Genomic DNA, 16,159 nt, shown 5'->3' on the forward strand with positions numbered 1-16,159 from the left:
TCGATATAGGATTTCAAAGAATCTTTAAAGGCCTTGGCTATGTGAAGATTGATGAAACGGAGAAATTGCAAATACCTAAATAAAAGGAAAAAGTAAAAAATGAGAAAGAAGTATACACATTTCTACGAATAAATTGCGATAAATCTCCTTTATTCACCTGCATATTGGCATTTTAGATGGGATGGGTACGGGATGCCAGGGCTGAGGATCCAGGTGGTCAGAATCCCGACGCAGGCATCCTGAAAGGGTTAGGATACCGACACCTGTCGGTAAGTATCCTACTCCTACTCCGCACCCTTCCCCTGCAGCCTTTAAACTTCTTGACAGGTCTCCCCTATAGTGCTGTCTGATGTATAGACTTCCAGGTTTATTACCAAATGTGAATGCACGGCCATAGGCCTGAGGCTCCATGTGTTATTGCTGTAAACATACGAAAACTGTAGTTTTAGGAATTTTTACCAGATTGTTCCTATTGATACAACATGCCGAGGTGCCCTAAGAGAGGTTATATGCAGAGCATAGGTGGTACTGTATATTAGGGGGGATGGTGCAGATTTGTAGAGAGCTTTATATAATATAGTGAATTTTGTTTGTATACAGGAGGACTTTAGAAGCCTGGTTGCAGGGACTTGCAGAGAGGAGAGTTAGTGAACAAGAATAGGTAACTGCTGTAAATGGTCTAGCATGCCGGAAGAGGACAAACAGGTCTTGGGGGCATATTTATCACAATCTGCTTTTTAAAGTGGATGTGACAAATTTTTTTTGCACAAATTTGCATTTTGAAAATGAATATTTTCACGTAAATTTACAATTATGCTCTTGCCTGGAGACAGGCTCCGATAAGAACCCGTAACAGGTAAGAGCTGGAAGCAGATAGCTTACGCTACCACTCTGCTTCCTAGCTCGGCTCCTCGGTGCACACTGCCAGCGCATGTGTCAGTGAAGGGTCACGGAGAGGGATCTGGAGGATCCCTCTCCAAAAAAAATCCCTGGTACATTAACTTATGCATACATGGCTGCTCCCAATTTTTCGGGTAATCCCCCACACCCCCGGAAGGGTAGGCATTTCTCCCGCATTCTGCCCACTTCCTAGTGAAGTGGGCACAATGAGGAGAATCTCCGCGCCAATCGCATGTCTCCGTGTAGGGGGCGGGGCCTAATGACGCGATTCTACATGAATCACCTAATTTGGCCCGCCCCCTATGTAAATTCTAGTCAATCGCAGTGATTTTACTGTGAGGGGGTGGGGCTTAATTACATAAGTCGCCAGGCCCCACCCCCATCACCACCCTCCTGCTTCTCTTACCCGGGCTTCTCATGTGAAGAGTTATTACAAGGTAGGCAAGTATCCCCCAGTAACTGACAGCAGCTGCGTTTGCATATGGCTCCTAGATAAATAGGTCTGTGTATAGATAAAGTGGGGATAGCTTTCTACCAGGGAGCATGGGAGGATGCACTGTGGGAAGAGAAAGTAAAGGAAAAACTGGCAGAGATTCAAAATATCTGTAGCATCATAGAATTAACATTTGTAGCAGCAACTTTACTGCATTTATGAGGTACAGTCAGATAGATAGATAGATTTGATGTCAGTAACCCACACACATGGTGTTGTGCAAATTTTATTGTGCAAAATATTTGTGTTATTGCCGCCACAAGCTCAGCAGCTGTCTGACAATGACTCCCAGGATACACCTCTCCACGCTTACACAGGTGGTGTCAGTGTATCCTGCTTCTTGTATAGATATTGTTTGGTACAGATGACAATATTCTAGATATTCCTTTCCAAGCAACAAATAAAATGCTCACATTTCTCAGCTTATTCTGACATTTAAAAAAAGAAAAAAAATCTACTGTAGGTTCAGATTTGGCATAATAATTCCCTTGCATCAACAAAACCATATGTGCAAAATGATGATTGACAGCTGGGCCAATTTCCATCACCCCTGCGATGCCACACACTGGCATGAACGATATTGTAGCACTTTGTGCATTCATAGCTAAGCCTCAAAGCCATCCGTCGGCTTTCTAGTGGTTGTAGGGCAGAGTCATGCAGGGACAATACACACAGCAGCTGCATCAGGGCTCTATGCTCTCTGATAGTCACCATATCTTTAAAACAGCAGTTTTAGTACCTCCCAGTTGAAATACCATAGAAAGCTGGTAGAAAACATTACCCATAGACAATACTGTCAGCATGGTTACTGCTTTCTGTCTTGGTGCTCCTATACAAGTTACAGACTTTGAAGAGATTAATATAAGCTGATCATAAGAGACCCTATTAACATTTACAAATATATATATACTTGCTAGTTCATGTGACACTGCAACTGTCTATCTATCTATCTATCTATCTATCTATCTATCTATCTATCTATCTATCGCGCTCTCTCTCTCTCTCTCTCTCTCTCTCTCTCTCTCTCTCTCTCTCTCTCTCTCTCTCTCTATCTATCTATTTTTGCCATTTCTGTCTGTCTGTCAAAGAACATGTCATCTCCGGGCCCAATAACAAAATCTGGGACAGGTCCTAGCAATACCTGACCACTAGAACACTACCTATTTTATTTTGAGGCCACTGTTTTACTGTGCATGCTCCTCACCTCAGGCATATAGTTAGTGGAGTTTGTGGCTGCATCCCCTGCAGTGGTGGTACTTCCGCCACATCTATTTGTAGTAGCCGGGATGTTGGTGTGGACCGTTTTCCCGGTGACTTCTGTCTGCAGCGCCAGCCGACATGCGACTCTGCAGAGGTAACTATAATTATATGAGTGCAGGGTGTGCGGTGTGGGCCGCCTGGAACCAGTGGCCCATGTGCACTGCACACCCTGCACCCATTATAGATATGCCAATGTGGAGATGGTACTGTACCTTGCAGCTGAGATGGCAGCCCATCTTCCTCTTCTGGCAACGACTCCACGAGGTTGTAGCAGAGAGGCTAGCCCCATACGCACAGTAATATGACGTGGCAGTTAAATTAAACTTTTGCCCAGAGCTCCACAAGGCCTAGAACCAGGCCTGGACACAGTTCGTTGTTCAATTTGACAATTATCTCCAGCACTTACCATTAATAACTCAGTCCCAAAGTGCTCTTTTATTAGATTATAATTCACACAACATGCTGCTGCTATCTACACTGGTAAACTCAAAGGCTATTGCATCAGTTCAAACAAGATGTATACCCACGGGCGTATCTACCATAGGTGCAAGGGATGCAGCTGCTATGGGCCCCAGAGATGAGGGGGGGCCCACCTTCCTTGTCAAAGTTACATGTGTTATATACATATTTGACCTTTGGGTGGTACAATTGGGCCGTTGCTAACTTTTGCTATGGGGCCTTCAAATACCTAGTTACGCCCCTGTGTATACCACGCTGTCTACACAAACTCTGTCTCTTGCACAAGTCACATAGTACTGTACATATGCTTTTTAATACACTTTCAATATCTCTCAGCAGATCTCAGTATCTGTCAGTAATTCTCAGTGTCTGTCAATAATTCTTAGTATCTCTCATAGGGGTCGATTTAATTGACCGCGATGTACATAGCGCCGGGAGATAGCTCCCTGAGCTATTCAATCCATCGCGATGTTAGGTCGGGGAAGGCTCGTTATTGCGCCTTAAACAGGGTGTTTAGTTGCGAGAACGGGCATTCCCTGACCTAACTTCAAGGCGCGATGCTGTTTTCTGCCCTTAGCGCCAGGACTTTTGTCGGATTTCTGCTTGCATCCCCGGAAGGCTGCGAGAAGAAATCCTTAGTTGGGCTTAGCTGCGCGGTGTATTGAATAGCTCCAGGAGCTGATTCCCGGCGCTATTCACATCGCGTAGAATAGAATCGTGCCCATATACTCTCTCAAAGGCTCTTCAACTGTTCTCAGTACTTCTTAAAACAATTCTCAGTAGCTCTGGAGCTCAGTAGGAAGGTCTCTCTTCTACAGCTCTTTTACTCACTCGTGCCTGGATGTACTAACTGTGCGGTGTACATCCTGCCAGTCATCGCACCGATACTAATCGCATATGTACTAAAATATGCGATTAGTATAGCAAAGGACAGCTCTTGCGATAAGGGCTGCCCTTTGCGAAGCTGCCGCCGCTGGGTGAGGGGGTCTCCGCGGGTCTTCTCCCCATCCTGCTCCCGGGGCAGCTTCCTGCTGGTAACCTCTTCAGGAAGTCCCGGGTTCCTCCTCTTCCTCCCTGCACACGGAGGAAGAAGAAGAGGAGTAGGAGGCGGGGGACCCAGGAGGAGCGAGAGCTGGCACGCTGGAGGCTGAGGTGAAGGGCGGCTGGCAGTGAGAGGTACGTGGTGGGAAGCGGGATGCGGCAAGAAACCCATAGGCTTCTATAGGGCAATGCCAGAAAACCCGTTACCCTCCACATCGAAAATTGGACGGCCGGAGCTGAGTACATATGAAAATGCTTTACTTTTAGCAAATCCCAGCCTCACTGTTTCCAGCTCTCAGACTCATTCTTTTCTGGCATCTCTGCAGCGATCATGCAGTGCACCATCTGTAGATACTTAGTGGCTTCTATCACACTCACCACTTCAGCGATAGCGCTTTGCCTAGTCTTGTCTCTCACAGCAGACCTGTGGCACCTCATCCTGCTTAGCACTCTGCTCCTCAGCATCTCCTGGTCTCAACTGCGCATGTGCAACCACAAACTCCTGGTTCTGTTGCTGTCTCTGTTTTGGGACTTAAGGCTCCACCTAGTGGCAACCTCCTAATTTACAATGTCTATTGGCTTCTATGGAGTCAGGGGTATCAAATATCTAGAGATGTGTCCTCATATACTATATGAAGTGCTATATTGCAGCGGCCGCAGCTTTTGTTCACACCAAGTACTGTTGGGTACGTGCTTTGTATACAAACTCAGGGCCGTATTCAATTAGCGGCGAAAAAGGCCGTTTTCAACAAAAAAAGGTGACATTTTCGGCATAAACAGGCGAAGTCAGCAGCAGGCGATAAAAAACTGGAGAAAAGTTTTCTCCATCCCAGAACAGAAAAAAAAATGCAAAATCCCTATTTTTGGCTAAAAATGTGGAACTCTCTTTCAGAACCCTTTGAACACCAACCCCCTAGTGATAAATTACAGGAGAAAAAATTGTAAGCTGATTTTTCTGGGGGCGGTATGGATGCGTCAAGTGTTTTAAACATCGCACGTGGTTGCAGCAGGTGGCTTTTTAACAATTTTTTAAATTGCGTTTTTACGGCACGAAAATATACTTGCACCCATTTTAACGTACCCCCAATTTACGTGGAACAGTAATTCCTGGGAAAAAAATAGCTTTCTATCTTTTTTCAACAATTTTTTTTTGGTACGCAATTTTTTTCCGATAATTTATCATTGGGGGGGTGTTCAAAGGTTTCTGAAAGAAATCCCCACATTTTTAGCCGAAAATAGGGATTTTGCATTTTTTTTCTCCTGGTCTGGGATGGAGAAATCTTTTCTCCAGTTTTTTTTTTTGCCTGTTACTGTTTTTTGGGCAAAACAGCCATTTTCTCAATGGTGAAAAAAACGACAGTTTTCACCACTACTTGAATACGGCCCATAGACGCACACAGATATATAAGTGTTGCATATCTAATTACTGTAATCAGTGCAGTCTCATGAAGTAGTTTGTTGCATCCAATTGCGACTATGTGCCGTATTCAATTAGAAGCGAAAAGCCGAGATCCGCAAAAAAGTAACGCCGATTGCGACTTTTCGCCAGACGGAAACTTATCTCTGTATTCAATTCCAAATACTTTTCACGTACACAGAAAGTCAATGCAATGTAATAGGCGAAAAAGATTCGCCTCTGATTAGCTGGAGAAAATAAATGCATTTTTTTTATTTTGGGGTGCAAAGTCGGAGAAACCACTCAGAACCCTTGGGACAGCCCCCCAAAGGACAACTGCATCAAAAAATCCCTAGAAAAAGTGAGGAACACCCCAAAAAAGTACTTTCATTTTAGGGGCGAAAAAGCACAAAGTGGGGGGACAACTTCAAAAACTAGCGAAATAAGGTTCTGGGGGTGCTCTAAGAAGGGGCCAAGTGTTTTGGGATTGCAGGTTCTTTTATGATGACGGAATTTAATTTTTTTATTAAAACTTCACTTTAGAGACATTAAAAGATGCTTGCACCCATTTTCAGGTATCCCAAATTTGCCAGTACTATTTATAATAACAGCTTTATGCCATTCTTCACCACTTGTGCAAAGACGCTAATTAGAGGCAATTGTACCAACTTAAGTACCTCAACGGGTACTACTACATTGATCCAAAATGTTTCTGCATCTTTCTGAGGGGTTCAGGCTGATTTCCCCAATTCTGACACTACTTTCCGCCTGTTCTGACTTCGTGTGTCGCCATTTCCGCATCTTTTGGAATTGAATACTGCGAAAAGCGGGGACGCGCACGATAAGATTCCACGGCCAAAAGATGCAATGTAGGTGAAAAGTCCAGCAGGTGGAACTTTATCACGGGTGCGAAGCGAATTGAATACCGCCCTATGACACATTTTTGGTGTGAAACAGACGCATGGCACAAGCCGAGTTGCACTGGACCTGGCAGCTCACTAGCACCAGACATCTTGCGCTGAGTGCCGCAATGAGGATAGGTGTATGACATACTTGCCTACTCTTCCGAAATGGTCGGGAGCCTCCCTAAAATCGGGTGCAACTCCTGGCCCTCCGGAAGAGTGGGCAATACTCCCTGCTGGTGCCGCCTTCTGAGCCTAAATACAGTGCCACAGCCTCTTGCACTCTGATTGGTGGATAGTTCAAGCCATCCACCAATCAGTGCATGAATACATCCCACCACTGTGATTGATAGATGGCTGGAGCCATTAACCAATACGCATTGCACAGCAGCACCCTGATTGCACTGCAGCCAAACAGAGCTGCCGGCCGCCGGATGCTGCGTGCAGTCACAGAGTAGTGGTGAGTGTCAGTGACTGTGACAGGTAGAAGTATGCTGCCCGACCACTCTCATTGTATTTACAAACACAATTTAAGCGGCCTGGGAGGGTCCTCTGCCTGCATGCCCATAGCCCAGTCTGTCCCTGGTTGCCTGTGTGGCCTCACTTCACAGGGGTGAGTCACGGGGGGTGTGGTCTTGCTGGGCATGTGTCTGAATCACACTGGGCGTGTGTCTGAGTCATACTTGGAGGAGGCAACAGGAAGTGTCTTCTAAAAACGCAGATGTAACTTGACAGTTTCAGGGGCATGTCACATCTTGCACCTGCGATCCGGTAAGCTGAAAACATTGCTCTGGTATCTAATTTTGTTGCCACTGCACGTGTGCCTGAATCACACTGGGCCTGTGCCTGAGTCACACTGGGCCTGTGCCTGAGTCACACTGGGCCTGTGCCTGAGTATCTCAGTGATGGCGGCCATTCTGAGTGACTACAGACTTATTCAAGGAGTTGATGTTTGCATGACCTGTGTCTGATGCTGCCTATGTGTACACAGCTGCGGACAGCTTGTGAATGCTCTGGTGGGCATCTCAGTACAAGTCCCGGTGGCTGTTCCATTAGCATAATTTTGCACACCCCCAGCTGAAAAAATGCAGCTGTGATACCAACAGCATCCAACTCTGAATCAGGCCCAAAGTTGCCACTGGATGCATATGTCTGATTTACCCACGGCCTGGAGTTGCAGAACACTGTAGTGACTTATAAGTCAATAATAATAATGATATAGATAGACATTTGATAATTAGATAGAGACAACACCACCCCCACCCTCCAAACATAAGACGTCAAGACGTGAAGCTGAAGGTGCACCCGGAAGAAAGAGCACTGCCTGGAGCGTACTTAGGATGCTTATTGCAGCTCTACGGCTGTCATTCCAGGCACCCTGCAAGCCAAATGCTCATTTGATAGAGAGTCATATAGAGAGACAGAAAGACTATATATACATATATATATATATATATATATATATATATATGGAAAAGAGGTTTAAGAAGACATGCGCCTGATAGTGTAGTATTTAAAAGAATAGTAACGAGTGCTCATAAGAATAAGTGTGCGTACCAAAAATAAACACTTTTAAGCTTATCTGGGCTCCAGGGATGAGTAGTCCACACTGGATAAGTTTAAATGGGATGTCATCAACTGGATCACCTTAAGGAGAGCTTATATATGCTCATGCGAGAAAGAGTATATATAGTTATAGTGTAGTATATTTTTGCAAATAATATAATAATAAGTAGAGGCTGCGTACCAGATAGTGCTAAATTAATAGCCCGTAGTATGTTCTCCTCCAGAGACCGCCTAATACCCTCTAGGAATCCCTCTTTGGTGCTTGAATGTTCAGTGTATGAGAGCTGAATACATATGCAATCTCTCGTCAGTACATTCCAAACAGGGTTTTTTATTAGGTTTACAGGGTATGGGGAGACATAAGTAATGTGGGTCATTGGAGTGCCTTCTATTTATCCCCTAGGAAGGGGGAGGTATACTGCTGCTGTTTAGTGCCAAAAAACGACCACTCCAATGACCCACATTACTCCTGAAGAAGTCCTGAAGGGATGAAACGCGTTGAGGCCAGCTGACCCAGGCTCTCTGTTTCCTTGGATATTTACCTAAAGAGGACTGGGTACTTTTTTACAAGATAAGCATTTTTTATTCTTTTATACCTTGTTTTATGTCTCCCCATACCCTGTAAACCTGTTTGGAATGTACTGACGAGAGATTGCATATGTATTCAGCTCTCATACAGATCATACAGATAAACTTATCCAGTGTGGACTACTCATCCCTGGAGCCCAGATAAGCTTAAAAATGTTTATTTTTGGTACGCACACTTATTCTTATGAGCACTCGTTACTATTGTTTTAAATACTACACTATCAGGCGCATGTCTTCTTAAACCTCTTTTCCATATATATATATATATATATATATATATATATATCTGTATATATAGTCTTTCTGTCTCTCTATATGACTCTCTATCAAATGAGCATTTGGCTTGCAGGGTGCCTGGAATGACAGCCGTAGAGCTGCAATAAGCATCCTAAGTACGCTCCAGGCAGTGCTCTTTCTTCCGGGTGCACCTTCAGCTTCACGTCTTGACGTCTTATGTTTGGAGGGTGGGGGTGGTGCTGTCTCTATCTAATTATCAAATGTCTATCTATATCATTATTATTATTGACTTATAAATCACTACAGTGTTCTGCAACTCCAGGCCGTGGGTAAATCAGGACATATGCATCCAGTGGCAACTTTGGGCCTGATTCAGAGTTGGATGCTGTTGGTATCACAGCTGCATTTTTTCAGCTGGGGGTGTGCAAAATTATGCTAATGGAACAGCCACCGGGACTTGTACTGAGACGCCCACCAGAGCATTCACAGGCTGTCCGCAGCTGTGTACACATAGGCAGCATCAGACACAGGTCATGCAAACATCAACTCCTTGAATAAGTCTGTAGTCACTCAGAATGGCCGCCATCACTGAGATACTCAGGCACAGGCCCAGTGTGACTCAGGCACAGGCCCAGTGTGACTCAGGCACAGGCCCAGTGTGACTCAGGCACAGGCCTAGTGTGATTCAGGCACACGTGCAGTGGCAACAAAATTAGATACCAGAGCAATGTTTTCAGCTTACCGGATCGCAGGTGCAGGATGTGACACGCCCCCGAAACTGTCAAGTTACATTTGCGTTTTTAGCTGACACTTCCTGTTGCCTCCTCCAAGTATGACTCAGACACACGCCCAGTGTGATTCAGACACACGCCCAGTGTGACTCAGACACACTCCCAGTGTGATTCAGACACATGCCCAACAAGGCCACACCCCCCATGACTCAACCCTGTGAGGTGAGGCCACGGCCATTTTGTGCGCACACACATTAGGGGACTGGCAGGGCTGCTAACCAGCCCCAGTCCATCCCTGGATACAGTCACTAGATTTAAAGCAGCAATTTGATTTAAGGCAAAACCAGGTTGGATTTGCCTTAAAACTAATTGCCACTTTAACTCTTGTGGCTGCTTGGCATGGCACATTATACTTGTGGAATAATGTAATACCCCATAAAGGTGAGTATATAAATGTTGTGGTGCAGGAGCTGGAGTTACCTCTGTAGTGGATCAATTTTCTTCTTCCTTCAGTGCAACTCTCAAATCAAACCACAACCCAGCAGAGAGGCAAGTATTCTTCCCACAGACAGAACCAGAATTATAGACAAAATGTATGCAAAGGAGTTTGTACTTATTAAAAATAAAACCAACTAAAGAATGGAATGGATCAGTTTGGCTTACATTAATCAATGATAAGTAGTTCACACATTACGCACGATGGGCCTAATTCAGAGATGAATACAATGCTATTTACACAGTTAAGCTATTATCAGTAAGCTGCGCATGTGTCTGAGATGCACTGCGCATGCATCAACGGGCCTGATTCAGCAAGGATCGCAGTTGCTTATATGCATACAATCAGCTGATTGTTGCATACTACATATGTAGAGGATACACAGACCCATGGCAGAGTGATTGACAAGAAGTGCCGTTTGTGGGTGTTGACGGGGGGGTGGTCAGGAGAACGCAGGCGTGCCAGTGCGTTTGGACGGCGTTGCATGAGCATGCATAAATTAGCCACTGTGATACCAGACACAGCCAGAGGCCTCATAGTGTGCGCTGAAATAAGCAATTCCTGAGTGAGGTATGACCTGCTTTAACTGTGTGTATGGGTCCGATGCTACCGATTGTTTAGCTATGTTGCCCAAGTATACGGATGTGAGTAAGGGGAAGTGGGTGTCCTTACATTAGGCTGCGATCGATACAATTATTTACATATCACATGCGTATAAGCAGAATAGCGATCCTTGCTGAATCAGGCCCAAGGTACATTACCGGCATCACTCGCAGCAACAATTTACCTGCAGACAGGGGCGTAGGAAGGGCGGTTCCACTAGAGCGCTAGCTCCAGGCGCCTTAGTTGCCAGAGGGTGCCAAGTAGCTGATAGCCTGCTGGGTCCGTAGCAGCAGCGTTCTGTCCTGCTGTCCTGCTGCTCTAGTGAGAGACTCCGTTGTCAGAGGAGCTTGTGCTGAGCCCTGATTGGTGGAGCTCAGCACATGTTCATCTGGACCCAGCAGGGGGCGGGGCTGCAGCAGCATGTCGACGAAGAAGAAGCTGCAGGGTCTGCTGGACAAGGAAACAGACTGGTGCTAGGGACAAGGTAAGTATGTACTGTGAGTGCAGGTGAGTGAGTGTGAGTGAATCAGTGAGTGCATGTGTAATAAAATAATAAAACCTTCGGTGTCTGTGTCCTGTGGTTTTTAAAATATTTATTATGCAGGTGAACTAGAGGTACCTTCGGGCCATAATGCCATATATGCTGGTAATTGTGGTTCTCCAAGTACCTGCGTGTGGGGGAGGCTTGCTGGACCCTCTAGTTCTCCAGTAAAAGACAATATTTATAATTTTTTTCACACAATCAACCCGGCACCCACCGCCCAGGTGTACCAGGGATAGCCACGTGCTATCAGCCCAGGCCTGGGGTGCCCTGGAGAGAGGGAACCCCTTTAATGGGTGGGTCCCCACCTCCCCAGAGATCACCAACCTGGGCTGACTAGCTTGGGGTGATAATGCTTTGGCCGGGTACACCGGAAAGCGGGTCCCATGGCTGTGGAATTACACCCCTGCTAGATAGAGGATGGTGCTGGTTGATGAAAATATGAGGGACCCCTATGTCTTTTCCCCCCATATTTTCACAACCAAGACTGGCTCAGAAAAGGGTGGTGCTGTTGGTGCTTTTCACGGGGGACCCCACATTGTTTTTTTAAAATTTTTATAGCTTTTTTAACACAGAAGCATGTATGGATCCCCTCTCTGTGCATGCATCTGTGTAACTCTCACCTGCTCAGGCTATACTAGCGAGAGTTTTAAGTGAGTAATAGTGTTCAAGATAAAAACTTGTACTCTATTACATTGGCCGAGCTGTATGTTTTCCATGGGAAAACATCTGTGTGCGAGTTTCGGCAGTGTGAGTTGCGAGAGTGTGAGAAACATGCGACTTTGCATGTTCCCGCACCCTATTACATAGGGTGAGTTCTAAAAATTTACAAGTATAGCTCTATACTCGCACATTTTGAAAACTCTGGCCCTATTACATTTTGCCTGTGGAGAGAGATAAAGTACCAACCAATCAGATCCTAGCTGTCATTTTTCAAACACAGCCTGTACAGTGACAGTTAGGAGCTGATTGGTTGGTACTTTATCTCTCTCCACTTTATCTCTCTCCAAGGCTTAGTACATATACCTCTAAATCTAATGCAGGGTCTTAGTATGCAGCTTCCCCTCTGAAAAGTAGGCACAGCTTACTGGAACATTTGTGCTTATTGCTAGAAAAACTGAAACAAACTGTGGCACTGCAAGTCCCAGCCACTCTATTGCTGCAGCTTGATTCCTTTGCTTCTCTGCATTCCTCTCTCAGTCTTTCCTCCTACTGCCGGGAGCTGTTGCTCAGCCTGCTGGTAATTTCTGTCCATCTACTCTCTACCCAACTGTCATTTTTTTTAAACCAACTTTATTAAATATGCCTCTGGCCTCTACTACCTTTTCCAAAATGGCCTTATTTTAGTGGGATCTCATCTCTTATGAGAAGGCTGTCATCAGAGTCACATGTGAAGAAACAGTTTGCAATGGCAGGGTAATATCGCTGGCTGGGGCAGGTCTTTAGCTGATATCATGCAACTCTGGGGTATTACAAGTAGCCATTAGAAGAGGGGTAGACTGCGGTCATAAAGGGTTGCATATAGTCATCAACAATACTCAGGTAAGCTGTGACATTTATATGTTACTCAATTGGTATCAAGGGGCCTAATGTGTGCCATGAAAACATTCCCCAATCCATGGATTCATGTTATTGACACCAAATTATAGTATGTGACAATGTGCCCACTGTAACCACAGTTTCCTGTTCATAGCTGACAGAAGTCGATCCCCATGTGGTCATCCACATCATGGTTCAACTTTCTGTACATTCAGAGATGCCTAGTTTCTGCATATATCTGTTGTAACGCATGGTGTTTGGTCTGAACAACAACTGAACCTTTTGACCATGTCTATATATTTTTATGAATTGAGTTGTTGCTACATGACTGACTGATTAGATATTGCATTAATAAGCAGGTGCAGTGGTGTTATATAATAATGTGGTCACTGAGTATATAAAACAGGTAATTACAAGGTAGACAAAATAAATGCAGACATGAAAATAAAGGGTTGGGAGGGCTCTGCTCAAGAGAGAACTTAGGGTCTGATTCAGAGGCAGATGCAGCTCAGTCTTAATTGCAGATTCCCGATCTGTGCATGCACCTGACCTGTACTGCTAATGTGCAGTACAAGTATGCGATATTGCTCGCAGTGCTGGGCGGAGATGGAGCAGCGACAGCCTCCATTTCCCAAAATGGAGGCGTATCACCACCATTGTGGGGGAGTGACGAGGCCAGGATCTCCGTCGCCTGGCAGAGATTTCCTGGGCTCTTTTCAGCATCTGTAGCGGCCGGCTTGTGTGACCACATGGGTCACTTAGTCGGCAGATGGTAGCCATGAAGACTCCTGCTACATTACCATATTACAGCTACTGCAGCCGCTGCCATGTTAGCAGTGGTGATAGCCATACCTCCCAACATTTGTACCTGGAGAGTCGGGACTTCCGTGCACCTGAGGCCCGCCCGCCTAAAAAGGGGGCGTGGGGTGGCCATAAATGGGGTGTGGCCTGATGACGTGTCCCCATTTACATCACTAAGGGGCATGCCCAGCATCCCCGAGATACCCACGGGCTTCCCCCAGTACTGTGAATAGATGCTGTGTGCATGCGCATAGAATCTATTCTCGCTCTGCATACCCGCAGTGTATGCTTCCCCCAACTCCCCCACCACCGCGGGATACTGCGGCCTGCAGGTGGGACAGCGAGACAGACCCAGAAAAGCGGGACTGTCCCGCTGAATGCGGGACAGTTGGGAGGTATGGTGATAGCTACTGTAGTGCATCCCCAGCTGACTCAGGCCCTTAGATACCAAGTATACTAACTATCTACTATAGTACATAAATATAACGGAGGTTTGGGCTAGAACCGAGGGCACATAAACTTCTAGTCAGGGATAGAGGGGGTTAATAAAGTTAAAGATGTTTGTTTTTTGTTTGACAGTAGGTAGGCAGATGTGATAGGGCGAGAGGTTAAGGAGCGTGTTAAGTGAGAGGGTGTGGTGATAGGATGAGAGGTTAGTGGGCTTGTTAAGTGAGAGGGTGTGGGGAATCTGCTGTTGTAAATCTGCCTCTTTGAATTTGATCTCCCACCCTCCCTCCCCTATTGTGTCTTGTGTCGGCTTTATTTCATAGCAGGGAAAGACCGGCAATATTGAAGCGATCATCTTGCGGCAGTAATAGCGGTGCGCACCCCTTCAATGCACTGGTTAGGCTGATTTCACCCTATTGGGGTCAGCGGCACCTCTCGACCGAGCAGGCTGAATGGTGCATTGGCATGGGTGTTGGGGCCGCATCGCTTGCTTTGAAAGGGATAGTTGGCCCTTGCAAGTTTTAAGATCACACTTGCCCTTGTCTGGGATAGTTGGCGGTCACAAGTATTGATATACTTTTGGCCTAAGACAAGTGGATGCTGGTTGTTTGCCATTCTTTCTCCTGCCACCATACCTACCATTGTAACTAAATAAAGCTGACCATTTCATTTTAAACGGCATAACTTGGTCTCGTGTGTTTATTTTAGTTAAGTTTAGTTTAAGTTTATGGGTCACATCTATCATCTGAAGATAGAAAGTTTATCATATATTTTTGTACTTTTAGAAAATGTATAATATTAATGGCTTTAGAAATACTGCAAATCTCATATTGCAAATGTTTATTTTTAAAGGTGCCGAATAAAAGAAACTGTGAAGTAACTTCAATGCAAATGAAAAGTTCAAAACTCTTGAAGTTGGAAGCTACGGTGTGAATGGTAAGTTTTATAGTTTTTGTCGTTTTTCTTAATGGATTCTAGCATGTTAGTCGCAGAAATAGAGAAGCTACAACGGGATGGGTACGGGATGCTGGCACTCGGGATCCCGGCGCCCAAAATCCTGACTCCGGCATCCTGACAGGGTTAGAATATCAACACTTGTCAATCAGTATTCTAACCCCCCCCCTCTCCCTACCCTAACCCTCCCTCCCCAGTACCTGACCCTAACCTCCCCCCCTAGTGCCTAAACCTAACCTCCCCTCCCCACACCCTAAATGTAACCCTCCCCTCTTAGTACCTAACCCTCCCCCTAGAGCCTAACCCCTAATCCTAACGCTAACCCTCCCCCCAACCCCTTCGAGATTCTGGCAGTCGGGATGCTGGCACCGGGATTCTGAGAAGTGTTGGGATACCGGCGCCAGCATTATATGCCCCGGAATCTCCGCGGTCCCGCTACACCATCTAGCATATAATACATCGGCTGTCTTTGCATATTGGGAGTTATAAACCAACAAATCCATTGGCAGCAAGGTTGCATTCACCATTGCTGGCCCGAACCATTACACAATTAATGTAATGACAATGGGGCCTATTTATCAAATAATATTTGCGCAAATAATAACTATACTTCAAATGTACCATGAAGGGACTGCAGTTTTGCAGATTCCCGATTATCGAGAATCTCTGCATGCACAGGACCCTTACGCAGCCAAGCAGCAGACTGTAAGTGATTGACAGTCTTCTGCCATTTCTGGGTTGGGAGTGAGTAACGACGACCTCTGTTTCCCAAAACTGAGGCTTGTCACTGCTGTTAGCGAGGAGTGAGGAGGCCAGGATCTCTGTCGGCTGACGGAGATTTCCTGGCCTCTTTTATGCATCTGCAGTGGCCGACTTGTGTGACCCCCATGGGTCACTCAGCCGGATGATGCTATCGCAGATGATTCAATGCTGCATCCTAGGACGCAGCTCGGATCAGTAATGCATGCAGGAAACATGACGCCTCCTGCTGCATTACCATATTAGTGCTATCGCAGCTGCTATCATGTTAGCAGCTGCAATAACAAATCCATCCTCTGCTGAATCAGGCCCTCTGGTTGCGGTCCCTCCATTTACCAATCTGGAGCTTTGCGCCGATAGGATAAAGCCATCTCCAGATAGCATTCTTCTATAGCAGCCTGTGGGCTATTAATTGACAATTTTTTCCCCCTCCATCGCACCCTAAT

The 16,159-nt window shown here is 45.7% G+C and overlaps 1 protein-coding gene across 10 annotated transcripts in view; it reads left to right on the forward strand.

The window, feature by feature from the left end:
- Positions 1-16,159, forward strand: part of MEF2C (myocyte enhancer factor 2C) — a 281,785-nt gene that overhangs the window by 30,325 nt on the left and 235,301 nt on the right. For 9 of the 10 annotated variants that reach the window (XM_088457942.1, XM_088457939.1, XM_088457941.1 and 6 more), the window contains exon 2: positions 14,853-14,936. The exons of the other annotated variant lie outside the window; for it this stretch is intronic. The gene's annotated coding sequence lies outside the window, so the exon portion shown is untranslated. The remainder of the gene's footprint in view (positions 1-14,852; positions 14,937-16,159) is intronic. 10 annotated transcript variants of the gene reach the window in all.

Source organism: Taudactylus pleione, unplaced genomic scaffold (assembly GCF_031769625.1).
Source record: "Taudactylus pleione unplaced genomic scaffold, aTauple2 ptg000792l, whole genome shotgun sequence".
Classification (NCBI taxonomy): Eukaryota; Metazoa; Chordata; class Amphibia; order Anura; family Myobatrachidae; genus Taudactylus; species Taudactylus pleione.